The sequence below is a fragment of the Sitophilus oryzae genome, unplaced genomic scaffold, assembly GCF_002938485.1.
Source record: "Sitophilus oryzae breed Bouriz unplaced genomic scaffold, Soryzae_2.0 scaffold_306_pilon_pilon, whole genome shotgun sequence".
In the NCBI taxonomy this organism is placed as follows: Eukaryota; Metazoa; Arthropoda; class Insecta; order Coleoptera; family Curculionidae; genus Sitophilus; species Sitophilus oryzae.
In genome coordinates this window covers 647,341-660,589 of record NW_022146870.1, presented here as the reverse complement: position 1 = coordinate 660,589, position 13,249 = coordinate 647,341, and the positions used below count along the sequence as shown (strand labels likewise).

Genomic DNA, 13,249 nt, shown 5'->3' with positions numbered 1-13,249 from the left:
CCGGGCCGATTTCCACTTCCCCATCCACCCCTGATTCTATCTAACAACGTGATTTGATTAGTAACATCGGCACACCAAATTTTATTTATTTATTTACCTATTTTATTGTTTATTTATTATTTTTATTTTACCCTTTACAAACACCTATTGAAGTTACAAACACCTATTTAGTGTGAGTCATTGTTGAAAATAAAACAGGAATTTTGTTTCACCCTATATGAATAAAAATAAAGAAAATTACCTCCTAATTCGAACTTATTAATTTACACACTGTATATTCCCGCCATTTTTAGAAATCTTAAAAACGTTTCATATAATCTAAATATCTATTATTGTTTATTTTATACCCTGCTACTGATTACTACTGCTTGCGATATATTGATTTATTTGTAGATAATTATCCTAAAGTCTAAAGTAATCAATAGTTTCAGTATTAAATCTAAACACGTACGTTTTAACAAGAAATGTACTAAACATCGTACAATTGCATCACAACTGCGGCACTCCTCAACGTACGCCACATCCTTTCCAATTCTGACAGTAAAGATGCGCGATGGTTAGTCGAGTGTGGTGCTGTAGCACATTTTGCATGTACTTTCAGCAAATTTAAGACTTTTTAGTGTTGAAATGGACAGTTAATTGTTTATAAATTATATCTTCATAATAACTAACATATCTGAAGTGTTTTTCTTTAATTTATGTTAATGGTAAGGCGATAGAAAAACGAATTTCAGAACAAGTGAGAAATAACCTCAAAATTGTGCGTCAGACAGCTGTAGTATTTGTCAGAGGTGGGTAAGTTCATTTTTATTTTGTTATAGGGGATAAGATTTGCGGTCCACTCTGGATTCTGGATTTAGATCGCAGCGACAGTAAATATTATTAATTATAGTTTTTATAAAATATTTGTAATAATTTGTATATTATAAAATTGCTAGTAACCGAATAGCAATGTTGGAAAATTTAGTTTGACAACAATATTGTAGTAATAAATAGACTGGTTCTTATGGGAATTAAAGTAGCAGGAAAACATTCAAACGGCAATAACTTCTTTAATTTAAATGGAATGCCCTGTATATTTTAGGAGAATCAGATGCACAATTAAATTGTCTATCAAATTGTATTATACCATTTTTACCTATCCCTTCAAGTTTTCGTAGAAAATGCATTTTCTTATAATTTAGACCTCATTTATCAATATATCCATGGAATTATTTTTTAAATAATTTTTAGTTAATTTTTCTTCATATATAACTTAATTTAAAAACTTAAAGGTGTGTTCAAACATCAAAAAAAATGAAACAAACATGGATTTCCTATTTGGAGGCATTTAAATGCATTAAAAATTAAATATTCGTGTAGAATAAAATAACAAATTCTTAGGTTAAGACATTGAAAGACCACAATTTGTATAGGGTAGTCCAAAACCAGCGGATGTCGATCTAACTCGGGAAAAGTTATATCGATAAAATATTTATAGATAGGTAAATCGGCCAATGGAAATCGTTCGAAAAGTTGGCCTCTAGAGGGTGTTAGAGCAACACAAAATCGAAAATACCAATTTTTTCTTAAATTTATCTGCAAAATATTTTGCAATATAAAAGTTATAGCACACTATTTAATTTCTTCTAAGAAAATCAAAATTTGAAACATTTCAAAACAACGCCATCTATAGTGACCTCTAACAATTTTATCACGATACAGTTTGTAGTTCTAGGTGTAGAGCAAAACAATTTTTTTAATGGAATTTGATTAACATTGGTTCATCCAAAATATCATCATTTGAGTGTAAAAATATTTATCCGTCCTCTGGTACTTCCTAATTCCGGTAAATTGAGGTTAATATGATTGATTTGAGGTAAAATATTATATAAGAGAATTTTTAAAATAAGTGAAATAAAAAAAAACGATTTATGAAATAGTTTTTAATATTACGACAATAATGATAAATATGACACCAATTATTGTTTTGTAAGTCTGGGGACTAGCAAACATTGAATTATTTGACATATACAGGGTTGTTCACCACATACGACACGGAGTATTGTAGCTGAACGATGAGATTTTTACAAATTGTAAGTCTGGGGTTCGTTGAAGGACTATTAGAGCTACAATGTAAAAATATTTTTACAAGATACAGAGTGTCCCAAATAAATAAAAATCTGTATCATAGTTGTATTTTCTTAAATGGAACTCCCTGTATATTATTACATTTTTTAGTTTCTACGATTAAAATAAAGGTAAATTTGATTAAGGTTTATTATACTTAAACCTTACCGTTTTTGAAATATTTTCAATTTTATGAAATTGCAGTAAAAATTTTAAAGCTTTATTTCTCCAAGGGTATCAATGTTTTTAATACTAAATATTTAATGAAGTTTATTTATTGATCAGTTATTGTGTTGCAATAATAAAATAATTACTACCTTATACAGAGTGTCTAAAAATATATATTAAATAATTATTAGCTTCAAAAGGCAATAACTTGTTTAATTTAAATGGAATGCCCTGTATATTTTAGAGAATCAGATGCACAATTAAATTGTCTATCAAATTGTATTATACCATTTTTACCTATCCCTTCAAGTTTTCGTAGAAAATGCATTTTCTTATAATTTAGACCTCATTTATCAATATATCCATGGAATATTGACATTTTAGATTGTTTTTAAAGCAACAAATGCACAAAATGTACAGACTAGTAATATTATCGTTTTAGCAAAACGATAATATTACTACCCCATTAATATGCAAAAAAACTATTTAAATCTTTATAAAAGAGTATACCATTAATTAAATATAACACCATTATTTCCGCCCATATACTAATTAATGACATACTTAATTGTGTTCGTTAATAAATTATTATAAATAAATGTGGATTTTGAGTCAGAAATCAATATAATAATAAGTTATCAAATTAAAGTCTTTGTTGTTATAAATAAGCATTTATTAAAAAATGAAATATCATTTTTAAGGTGTTACTTTTATCACACTGTCTAATGCCCATACAAAATTCAATTTTTAGTATTTGGAGCAATTATTATTAATCAACGCAAACAGTCAGTTAATGTAGTTTGAATACTGGAATCATATTTGGTCCTCTTTAACAAATATTTAAACAGTTTTTTTTTATTTTTTAATCAAATAAACGAATTATATCGACAATATTAGTATCTGTACTCTTTAAAAATTTGGCACATCTTTAAAAATAATCTAAAAATGTCAATAGTCCATGGGTATATTGATAAATAAGTTCTAAATTACAAGAAAATGCATTTTCTACGGAAACTTAAAGAGATAGGTAAAAATGGTATAATATAATTTGATAGACAATTAAATTGTGCATCTGATTCTCGTAAAATATACAGGGTGTTCCATTTAAATTAAACAAGTTATTGCCGTTTGAAGCTAATAATTATTTAAAATAAATTTTTAGACACTCTGTATAAGGTAGTATTATTTTTATTATTGCAACACAATAACTGATCAGTAAATAAACTTCAGTAAATATTTAGTATTAAAAACTTTGATACCCTTGGAGAAATGAAGACTTAAAATTTTTACTGCAATTTCACAAAATTGAAAATATTTCAAAAACGGTAAAGTATAATAAATCTTAATCAAATTTACCTTTATTTTAATCGTAGAAACTAAAATGTAATAATATACAGGGTGTTCCATTTAAAAAAATACAACTTTGATATTTTTTACTTATTTGGGACACTGTGTATCTTGTAAAATTATTTTTAAATTGTACCTCTAATAGTCCTTCATCGAACCCAAAACTTACAATTTGTAAAAATCTCATCGTTTAGCTACAATACTCCGTGTCGTATGTGGTGAACAACCCTGTATAATTTAATTATTGACATTGGAATTATTGACATACTTTTGTAACCTTTTCTGTCGCTTAATTATGTGGAGTTCCACTTTTTTCCTCTGCAAAAATTTTTGAAAAGGTTTTGGTCTCTTTGTTTCACTCGTTGTTTCATCTGTAGGCATGAAATTGATTACATTAAATGGCTTTGCAAAATGCTTTGATTATCAAATCCTGAAAAAAAATATGCTCTAAATTAATAAGATTGGGTATCTTTTAAGATTTCTTGGCTCTGAGTTATAGTCTAAGAGTTGGCTACATAAAAAACCTTATCATCGTTACATGGCTAATTTTTTGTGTGAAGTATCCTTTTGTGTAGTCATTATGAAATAGTCATGTCTGCCAGCGCGATGCCGGGGCTTAAAGCGGGGGCGGCCAAACGACCAAAGGGTGAAATTTTGACACTAAAAATATTATAAGATACATGAGTTATAATTGCGAAAATAGCTTTTATTTATTATTAAGAAACGTGGAAAATTGTTGGCAGACATTTTTCTAATCGGTAAAATGCCGACAGACAACGCGAAAGAGGCATGAAATTTTAAAAATTATTAAAAAATGAAATTTGAAGAATGAAAAAAATTATGGCATATTTGCATGTCGATTGGTGAAATGTCATATTTATTTATTTTAAAAGCCGTATGCAAAAGGACAGACAAAAAGATCGTGGCTCAATCAGCTGCAGACAGTTATGAAAAGCGCGATATTACCCTAGCGCTTTATTCAGGGAACGCTGGCCGCCTCATCCGTTTAAGTATAGATAAATCATATAATATACGATTATATTATAAATATATTTTTTTATTATTTCAATAACTATTTTTTTCTCTGCCCTTTTGCATACTGCTTTTTAAATTAATTAATAATAAACATGACATTCCACCAACCGAAATGCATGTATGCGGTGATTTTCTTTTGTCAAAATTCTATGCCTCTTTCGCGTTGTCTGCCGGCATTTCAGCCACGAGAAAAATGTCTGTCAACAATTTTACACGTTTCCTAATAATAAATAAAAGCTATTTGGCAATTATAACTCGTGTACCTTATAATATTTTTAGTGTCAAAATTTCACCCTTTCGATTGGCCGCCCCCGCTTTAAGCCCCGGGATCGCGCTGGCAGACATGACTATTTCGCAATGGCTACGCAAAAGGATACTTCACACAAAAAATTAGCCATGTAACGATGATAAGGTTTTTCATGTAGCGAGCTCTCTGTCTATTATGAGATGACCCGCCTAATTAAAAAATAAATATAATTCTTTAAATCCAAAACATTCAGTTTTTAGACACTCTGTATAGATAAACAATTAATGATTTTTAAAATATTATTCACAAACTAGGGAGGAGGAAATCAGAAAATGAACAGAGATGATAGGTGTTAGGTAATAGCTTTTAGACTCCCGTTAGGGACACACTGAGGTTAATTTGGTAAGTAAGTTTTGGTCATTGTGACAAAGAGTTTTATTAAAGGTAAAGTAAATGTTTTCTCATTACGTAACTAGGGTTACAGTGTTACTGTCCATTCGTGCCGATGTTTTTGTTTCGGTATGACGTGTGACACTAAGGGCCTTGATGCGTGTACTAATAATTTTCAACCGTGCCTGGGCGAATATCTTGGCAAACAGGTGAACAGTCAAAACCAAAGAGTGGTATAGTTCATAGTCTAAAGATATTGGCACCAAACATATCAACTATAGCTGAGTAGCCTCCCGAATCCAGGGACCTCAGTACCTGCAAATGAGGACCTGCTAACTATCAAAGTATCTTCAAGTTTCAAAATTACAGCATGGTACCCACGAGGAATTAAGAGACCTAGAAGAAAACCGAACCTGAGATAGAACCATGATATTAGGAAATTAGCAGGGATAACTTGGGCGCGCTTCCAACAATAGACAACAATGGGTCCAACTACAAAGAGAGTATGTGAGGAAGGCTACACCATAATTGGAAATCGTTGAAGAAGCTGAAAATGATGATGATGATGATTGTAAAGTTTTATTAAAATCCATTCAGTAGTTTTTGCGTGAAAGACAGTCAAAGATAGATGTATTCCTAAAACGTGACTAGATTAAAACGTGACATCAACGCAAACAAATTCAAAAAAAGCAACACACAAAGTTACAAAAGTATTTCAATAATTCCGTTCCTATGTGGGACTGGTGGTGTGTTCCCTTATTATTATTAAGTAAAAAAATAAAGCAGTAATATTATTGACTTCACAATAAAGAAACCGTCCTTGGCGATATACACGGCCAGTTATACGTTTCCCTTTAGTGCTCTGAACCTAAGTCCCCTGCGTTAAAAGAAAACGGGCGCTTATGCGTTGCAGTAGCAATTTTATTGCCTGTAAGACGATTTTCTATTGAAATACGACCGCACAAGTTCTCAGGACTGCGAGAGCGAGTACCTGCCGCAATCAAGTTCTGCTTCCCCGACCTTGCGTAGGTTGTAAGTCAGAGTAAGCCGGCTTTAAGCCGCGTCTAATTAATACGTGTTAAAGCCATTCTTGACTGGCGAAATGATTAAGTTATTTGCGCAACGTTACTAATGTAATTATTACCATTGTCCTTTGGTGGTATTTATTGCCGCTGTGAGCGCGCATATGTAAAGGGGGTTCGGATAACACTGGAAGGTCATGTTTAGATGTTTATTTTAACAAATGCAAATGATTTATTTTTTTCGTAAATTGTTGATACTCTTTATTAATTTCCGTAATATACAGGGTGTTTCAAATTATTTTCCATATCAACATAGGTCAGATTCAGCTTGGTTTCGTAGCTACGCCCAGATAGGCCATTACTTAGAAATATTAATTTCAAAATGTTTGCATGAAACTGTTGCTAATACTTTTCTTATATTCCCCTGTAAACGATACATAATAAATAACAAAATCAAATAAGCCTAGTGTAGCGCTTTTTTTATTAGAAATGTCACATTTTTGCTACTGGTATCTATCAAGCTGACATAAACAGTTTTCAGATAACGCCAATTAATTACTTATTTTATTAAAATTGATAAAAGCTGTTGCCTTTTCTGTAATGGACGTTCGAAAAGAAGGTAAAAAGAACTGTTTTTTTTTTCTTTTTTGCACTAAATTAAACCTAAGTAATATTAGTTTATGGCAATTTATTTGAAGGTAACAAAAATAGTATTTTTACATTTTTGCTTGTCACTCTTTAAGACTTTTAACTACTTTCCCTTTCAAATCCTCTTAAACGGTATGAAAATACTTGTTGCTTAAAGTATATTGCATATAAATTTGTAAACTGGCTGCCGCGAATTGCCACCGGATCTTATACCGGGTGGTTAAAGATTGACTTTTTGTCTTAAAATAAAAGTAACTTATTTTTTCCTCTTCGTGTCAACTTATTTCGTAGACACACTGTATATCAAATGACAATAAAATTGTATTTATAAAATGAAACAACTGTCTCTTTTATTTGTTCAACATTTAAAATAAATTTAACCTCGTCAATATGAAAAAACATGTAGGTACATATGTGCAAACATAATCGGTATACCTTTGCGAATAGTTAGAACTTAAAATGCAAATCACACGAACTGGACCCAATTTTTTTAATATGTAAGAGTCTTGTTTTCCGTTAAAAAATTGGTGGGAAAGACGCCTTGTCGCTTAGCTGCGGAACAATATTAAGCTATGTCGCTTTGTGGCCATCCCTTTTGTACGTGGGAAAGACGCCTTGTCGCTTAGCTGCGGAACAACAATATTATGCTATGTCGCTTTGTGGCCATCCCTTTTGTACGTGGGAAAGACGCCTTGTCGCTTAGCTGCGGAACAACAATATTAAGCTATGTCGCTTTGTGGCCATCCCTTTTGTGCGTGGGAAAGACGCCTTGTCGCTTAGCTGCGGAACAACAATATTAAGCTATGTCGCTTTGTGGCCATCCCTTTTGTGCGTGGGAAAGACGCCTTGTCGCTTAGCTGCGGAACAACAATATTATGCTATGTCGCTTTGTGGCCATCCCTTTTGTGCGTGGGAAAGACGCCTTGTCGCTTAGCTGCGGAACAACAATATTATGCTATGTCGCTTTGGGGCCATCCCTTTTGTGTGTGGGAAAGACGCCTTGTCGCTTAGCTGCGGAACAACAATATTATGCTATGTCGCTTTGTGGCCATCCCTTTTGTGTGTGGGAAAGACGCCTTGTCGCTTAGCTGCGGAACAACAATATTAAGCTATGTCGCTTTGTGGCCATCCCTTTTGTGCGTGGGAAAGACGCCATGTCGCTTAGCTGCGGAACAACAATATTATGCTATGTCGCTTTGTGGCCATCCCTTTTGTGCGTGGGAAAGACGCCTTGTCGCTTAGCTGCGGAACAACAATATTATGCTATGTCGCTTTGTGGCCATCCCTTTTGTGCGTGGGAGAGACGCCTTGTCGCTTAGCTGCGGAACAACAATATTATGCAATGTCGCTTTGTGGCCATCCCTTTTGTGCGTGGGAGAGACGCCTTGTCGCTTAGCTACGAAACAATATTAAAAATATTTAACTATTTTATATACTCGATCATGGTGATGTGATCATGTGCGTTTTCCAGTGATGCTCAAGTATATTTTATTTTTATAGATTGCAAATTGCGTGATCATAGTGAGAGCATTACACAAGTGTCCCGACATCTAAGGTGAGTTTAGCTTCTTTCGTTAATGTTGTTTGAATATTAAATTGATATTAACACCATTCATATATTATGCTATATAAACAAAAAAAAATATTTTATTTTTCTTACGCGCTCTTACAAATACATATTACATTAAGTTTTTTTATATACATTTATTTAGCATTTGTTATCAGTTTCTATTAAAAAAGGTGCAGTCAAGCTATATCTAGATATATAACAGTTATGACCGCGCAGCTAATTAAGGGGAACCACTATGCTACGGGGTGTTAAAGTCTTAATATTTCTTCGATTTATAATTTTCTTCCAAGTACTTTTAAACGTCAAGCAGTTTAAGCAGAATCGTGATTACTCAATGGTCATATTTTATGAAACACCCTGTATAATTTTTTAAAAAATCTTAAATATGTAAAACATCTAAATAAAATATACGTGTTTAAGAGTTTTTCCAAAAAACTCACCGGTTTTTAACTAAAAAATATTCTAATATTTGAGGAGTGATTTCACCTCCTTAGAATTCGAGTTTCGAAAAATCCCTTCTTATCGAACCTCTACACCCTAAAGTCAATCCGTTTTCCAAAAATCAGCTTTTTACGTCAAGCGCTAAGCAGAATCGTGATTAATCAATGACCAGATTTTTCGAAACATCCTGTATACATTTTTAAAAAATCTTAAAATATGTAAAAAACAAAATAAAATATACGTGTTTAGGCGTTTTTTCAGAAACTTGACCGATTTTAAATAAAAAATATTGTAATATTTGAGGGGTGGTTTCACCCCTTTGGAACTGTAATTTCGAAAAATCCCTTCTTATCGAACCTCTACACCCTAGAATCAACCTGTAGGCCAAAATTGAGCTTCTTACGTTGAGTGGTTTGAGCAGGATCGTGATTAATCAGTGAGTCAGTCACTTAAGGATTTTATATATTAGTACCTATAGATAATATTAATTTATTCACAGCACGCTAGATAACTTTTAGCATAGCTTTTTCCTTAAAAAGCCCCCTTTTTACATTCACTTTAAAACAATATACGCATTTATTCGCATTCAATTGCACAGCGTGTGTTCTTTGATCCGATTGGTTTCACACGATACTTATCACTATACTTCTCCTGCCTATATAGTTATCCTTCGATATAGCTGTTGTAGATGAGACATCTGGTCTGAAGTTCATACATATACTGATAAACTTAGATTTTATGTTTACTAGCAAATCAGTTTCTGTGAATTTGAATAGTATATTATAGAGGTTCTTGTTCAAAACATACTCAAGAGTACAATTAATTAAGCTTAAAATGCGTACCATCGAATTTTAGAATTTAAATTATTGTCAAATTTTTTTTTTTTTTTTTTTTTTTTTTTTTTTTTTTTTATTTTTAATAATATTGTGAATATTTGCAAAACCGTTAAAAATTTTAAAATCTGTAGTTTAAATACAAAAAAAACATCATTTTGGGATGCACGATTTAAAAAAATTAATCAAAATTATTTTATATTCCATAAAATTTGCCATCGAATTTGGAGTCATAGTGACATAGGGTCATTTAAAATTGCAATATTTATAGTACCTACCTACCTTGATTTCAGGAGACATTTTATATTTTTAATATCTATACTTTTTTTCTGTCCAAAATTTATTTATTTATATCTCTGAAATTATCCAAGCAAATTTAATTATTATATTTTAAAAAAAAAAAAAAAAAAAAAAAAAAAAAAAAAAAAGTTTCTTATTTAAAAGTTATCCATATCCCCTCACACTTTTTTTGAGCCATCCTGTAGAAGTTAACGGTATTTCCGGTAAAAATAGAATCCTAGTTTCTACACTTGAGGATATAAGGTCGCTTGTTTTCCTGTTATTATCGATTCTGAATCGTCCTAGAACTCTCCAGTGCATGCGCAAATGAAATAATGTCTTCCTATTTCCTTCTGTACATACGCGTCACAATTCTAGGACGGTTCAGAATCGGTAATAACAGGAAAACGAACAGAACCTATACACAAACAAAATTTATAAGTTTTTTTATAGGACCTACAGAGGCTACAGATACCCGACGAACTTTTGCAAGACACTGTATAAAATATCAAACTATTCCTGTAACAAGCATTAAAATATGCTGTATTTACATTACATAATAACAAATTTTTTATAAATGTATTTTTTTTTTTTTTTTTTTTTTTTTTTTTTTTTTTTCCTTTAAAAAAAACATTCTCAACTTAATCTGTCAGAATCCTCTAACTTAAATTTATGATCTCAATCAAAACTCACCAAATGTTTTTATCTGTATAAGAATATAGTACCAGTATACAGATCAAAAATATACGCATCGATTGATTTACTCAAAATATTTTATAAAATAACATATAAAATATTCCTTCTACAAACATTAAAATATGTTGTACTAGTACTTACCTTACATAGTCAGGAACAATCACCCATCAACCATAAAACACATTACACCACCTTTTAAAACATAAAAGTCATTAAAAATAGTTAAAGAAAGAAAATTATTAATACGCGAACCGACTACAATGAAAAATTTAACTTTTTTAATGATTTATTTTTGTCTGTTGAAACAAAAAACTATTTCTTGTGGTCGGTTGTCATCATAAAATAATAAATACAAGAAGAAGTGTCAAGTCAATGTTAAATTATGGAAACAGCGTGGCAGCCTGGGTAACTAATTTTCAGATATGGCGGCTGGGACATTTGACATGACATAGACATGACAATTTCAATTTTATGAAAATATTTCCGTTTCCGGTTTTTAAGGGCGGGCTGTTCAGGAGGTTAAGATGAAGATTAATATACTTTTTTACGTCTTCTTAGTATGAATAATTACAAAAAATTACTCAAAAATATTTATTTGGAATTTGAACAATGTTAGTAAATGCAGAAATCAACACAATTAAAAGAGCTAAACAATAAACTACTGTATCAATAAAATCAATTATTAAATAATATCAGAGATCTGTGTTAAAGTGTAATTAAGTGCTTGACTTACAGAAACTTGAAGATAATAAATGTTTTCACAGCTTCACGGGCATAAAACTAACTGGAAGCATGAAAAAGACAACAGGAACTCACACAAAACCTGGAATCGTAAAAAAATATTTAAAAAAAAACCATTTTTTTTTTTTTTTTTTTTTATTTTGTGAATTTAATCAAACAGGACTTGAATGAAAATAAAATGAAATATAAAAAAAAAAAAAAAAAAAAAAAAAAAAAAAAAAAATTGTAATTTAAAAATAATCTACAGTACATAGATTATAGCCGTTTGTTACTTATAGAAATTTGAATTTACGCCGCCTAAAGCGCGCCATATTGGTGACGTAGAGAATGACATAGCAGCCATGTTCAAGAAAAGAAATGTACACACATTCTTGTAAATCACACATAGCAAATAAAGTTTCATAGAAGTTACAACTTCCTTTCAATCACAACATCACACAATAAATAACATGTCACTGCATAATCATTATTCAAGACAAAAACATTGGTCCTTCGATCGCAGAATAGCATCAAAAATCGGTTGAGGATAATCAGCAAGAAATACAACGGAAAAGGAGTGTGAACCTAACATTTTTCAACAAACAAAAATGAAGCAAATTCATAACAGAATCAGTTCAGCAAGACACAGCCAATTCATCAAGTAGGTATTCCTTATACCTAGTCATACAATCATTTAATGACCAAAGCAATCTTTGATTTTTACAATAAAGTCAATTTAATCTCATATATATCATAAAAAACACATTATAGTCGTTAAAATAGCATAGTATCAGGTAGGATAGTTGTATAATTAACATAATTTCAAGCATTTACAGTAGTTTTGACATCCAAAGAGTGAATTTTTAAAACCAAATCATAGCAAAATCATAGCATTCAATTTAGCCGGTTATTTCTGGATATTATTCGTTTACATGTCGGTTTCAAAACGACTTCCGAAGAATTTTTCACGCTAACGTTTGCATGGGGGTCAATACTTGAAATAATAGGTAAAATAAAATAATTAGCAAACTTAAATTAAAACATATCAACTTACATACTTATTAAACCAATTATAATAAATAGTAACAATGTCGGACGAAGAATTCAAAACATTAAAAGTTCACTGCAATATGCTTAAAATCGATATTTCGGCTTGAACAATGTTATGATGCAGTGCGAATCATATAATCGATGAAAATGTATTTGTTTACAAAGATTAGATGAAACATGGAACGAATTCCAAACTGTACAACTTTCTATATAATTAATTGACAATTCTGACGAAATTTGTGCTGAGAGGAATGACTTTGAAGACATAATATTTTTACTTTAGTTTCAAGCTTCAGATTATTTAATTAACACTAATAAAACACACTCTAACAACAATCAAGTAGTTCCTAATAATTATTTAAATCCGTCAATGAACATAAAACTACCTCAAATCGACCTGCCGCATTTTAATGGAACATACGAGAACTTTACCCTTTTATGAGGGATTTAATGCACTTGTTCTTGATAATCCGTCATTCAACAAATTCACGCTTTTATTTTTACTTTTCGGCATTAAAGAATGACTCGATTCAGGTAGTTCAGTCACTAGAAATCAGCGATCACAATTTTGATATAGCATGGCAATTGCTGAAGGACAGATATGAGAATAAACGTGTAATTGTTCAAACATTATAAAGGCAATTTGAGCTCCGTTATTGAGCAAAGAAATCACGGTATCGTTAAGAAAAATTTT

At 31.0% G+C, this 13,249-nt stretch overlaps 1 protein-coding gene across 1 annotated transcript in view; it reads left to right on the top strand.

Moving 5' to 3' along the window:
* The first annotated feature begins 547 nt into the window (after positions 1-547).
* The window catches only part of LOC115884621, a 134,193-nt gene continuing 121,491 nt past the window's right edge, over positions 548-13,249 (top strand). Inside the window, exon 1 of the mRNA XM_030903259.1 lies at positions 548-791. The gene's annotated coding sequence lies outside the window, so the exon portion shown is untranslated. The remainder of the gene's footprint in view (positions 792-13,249) is intronic.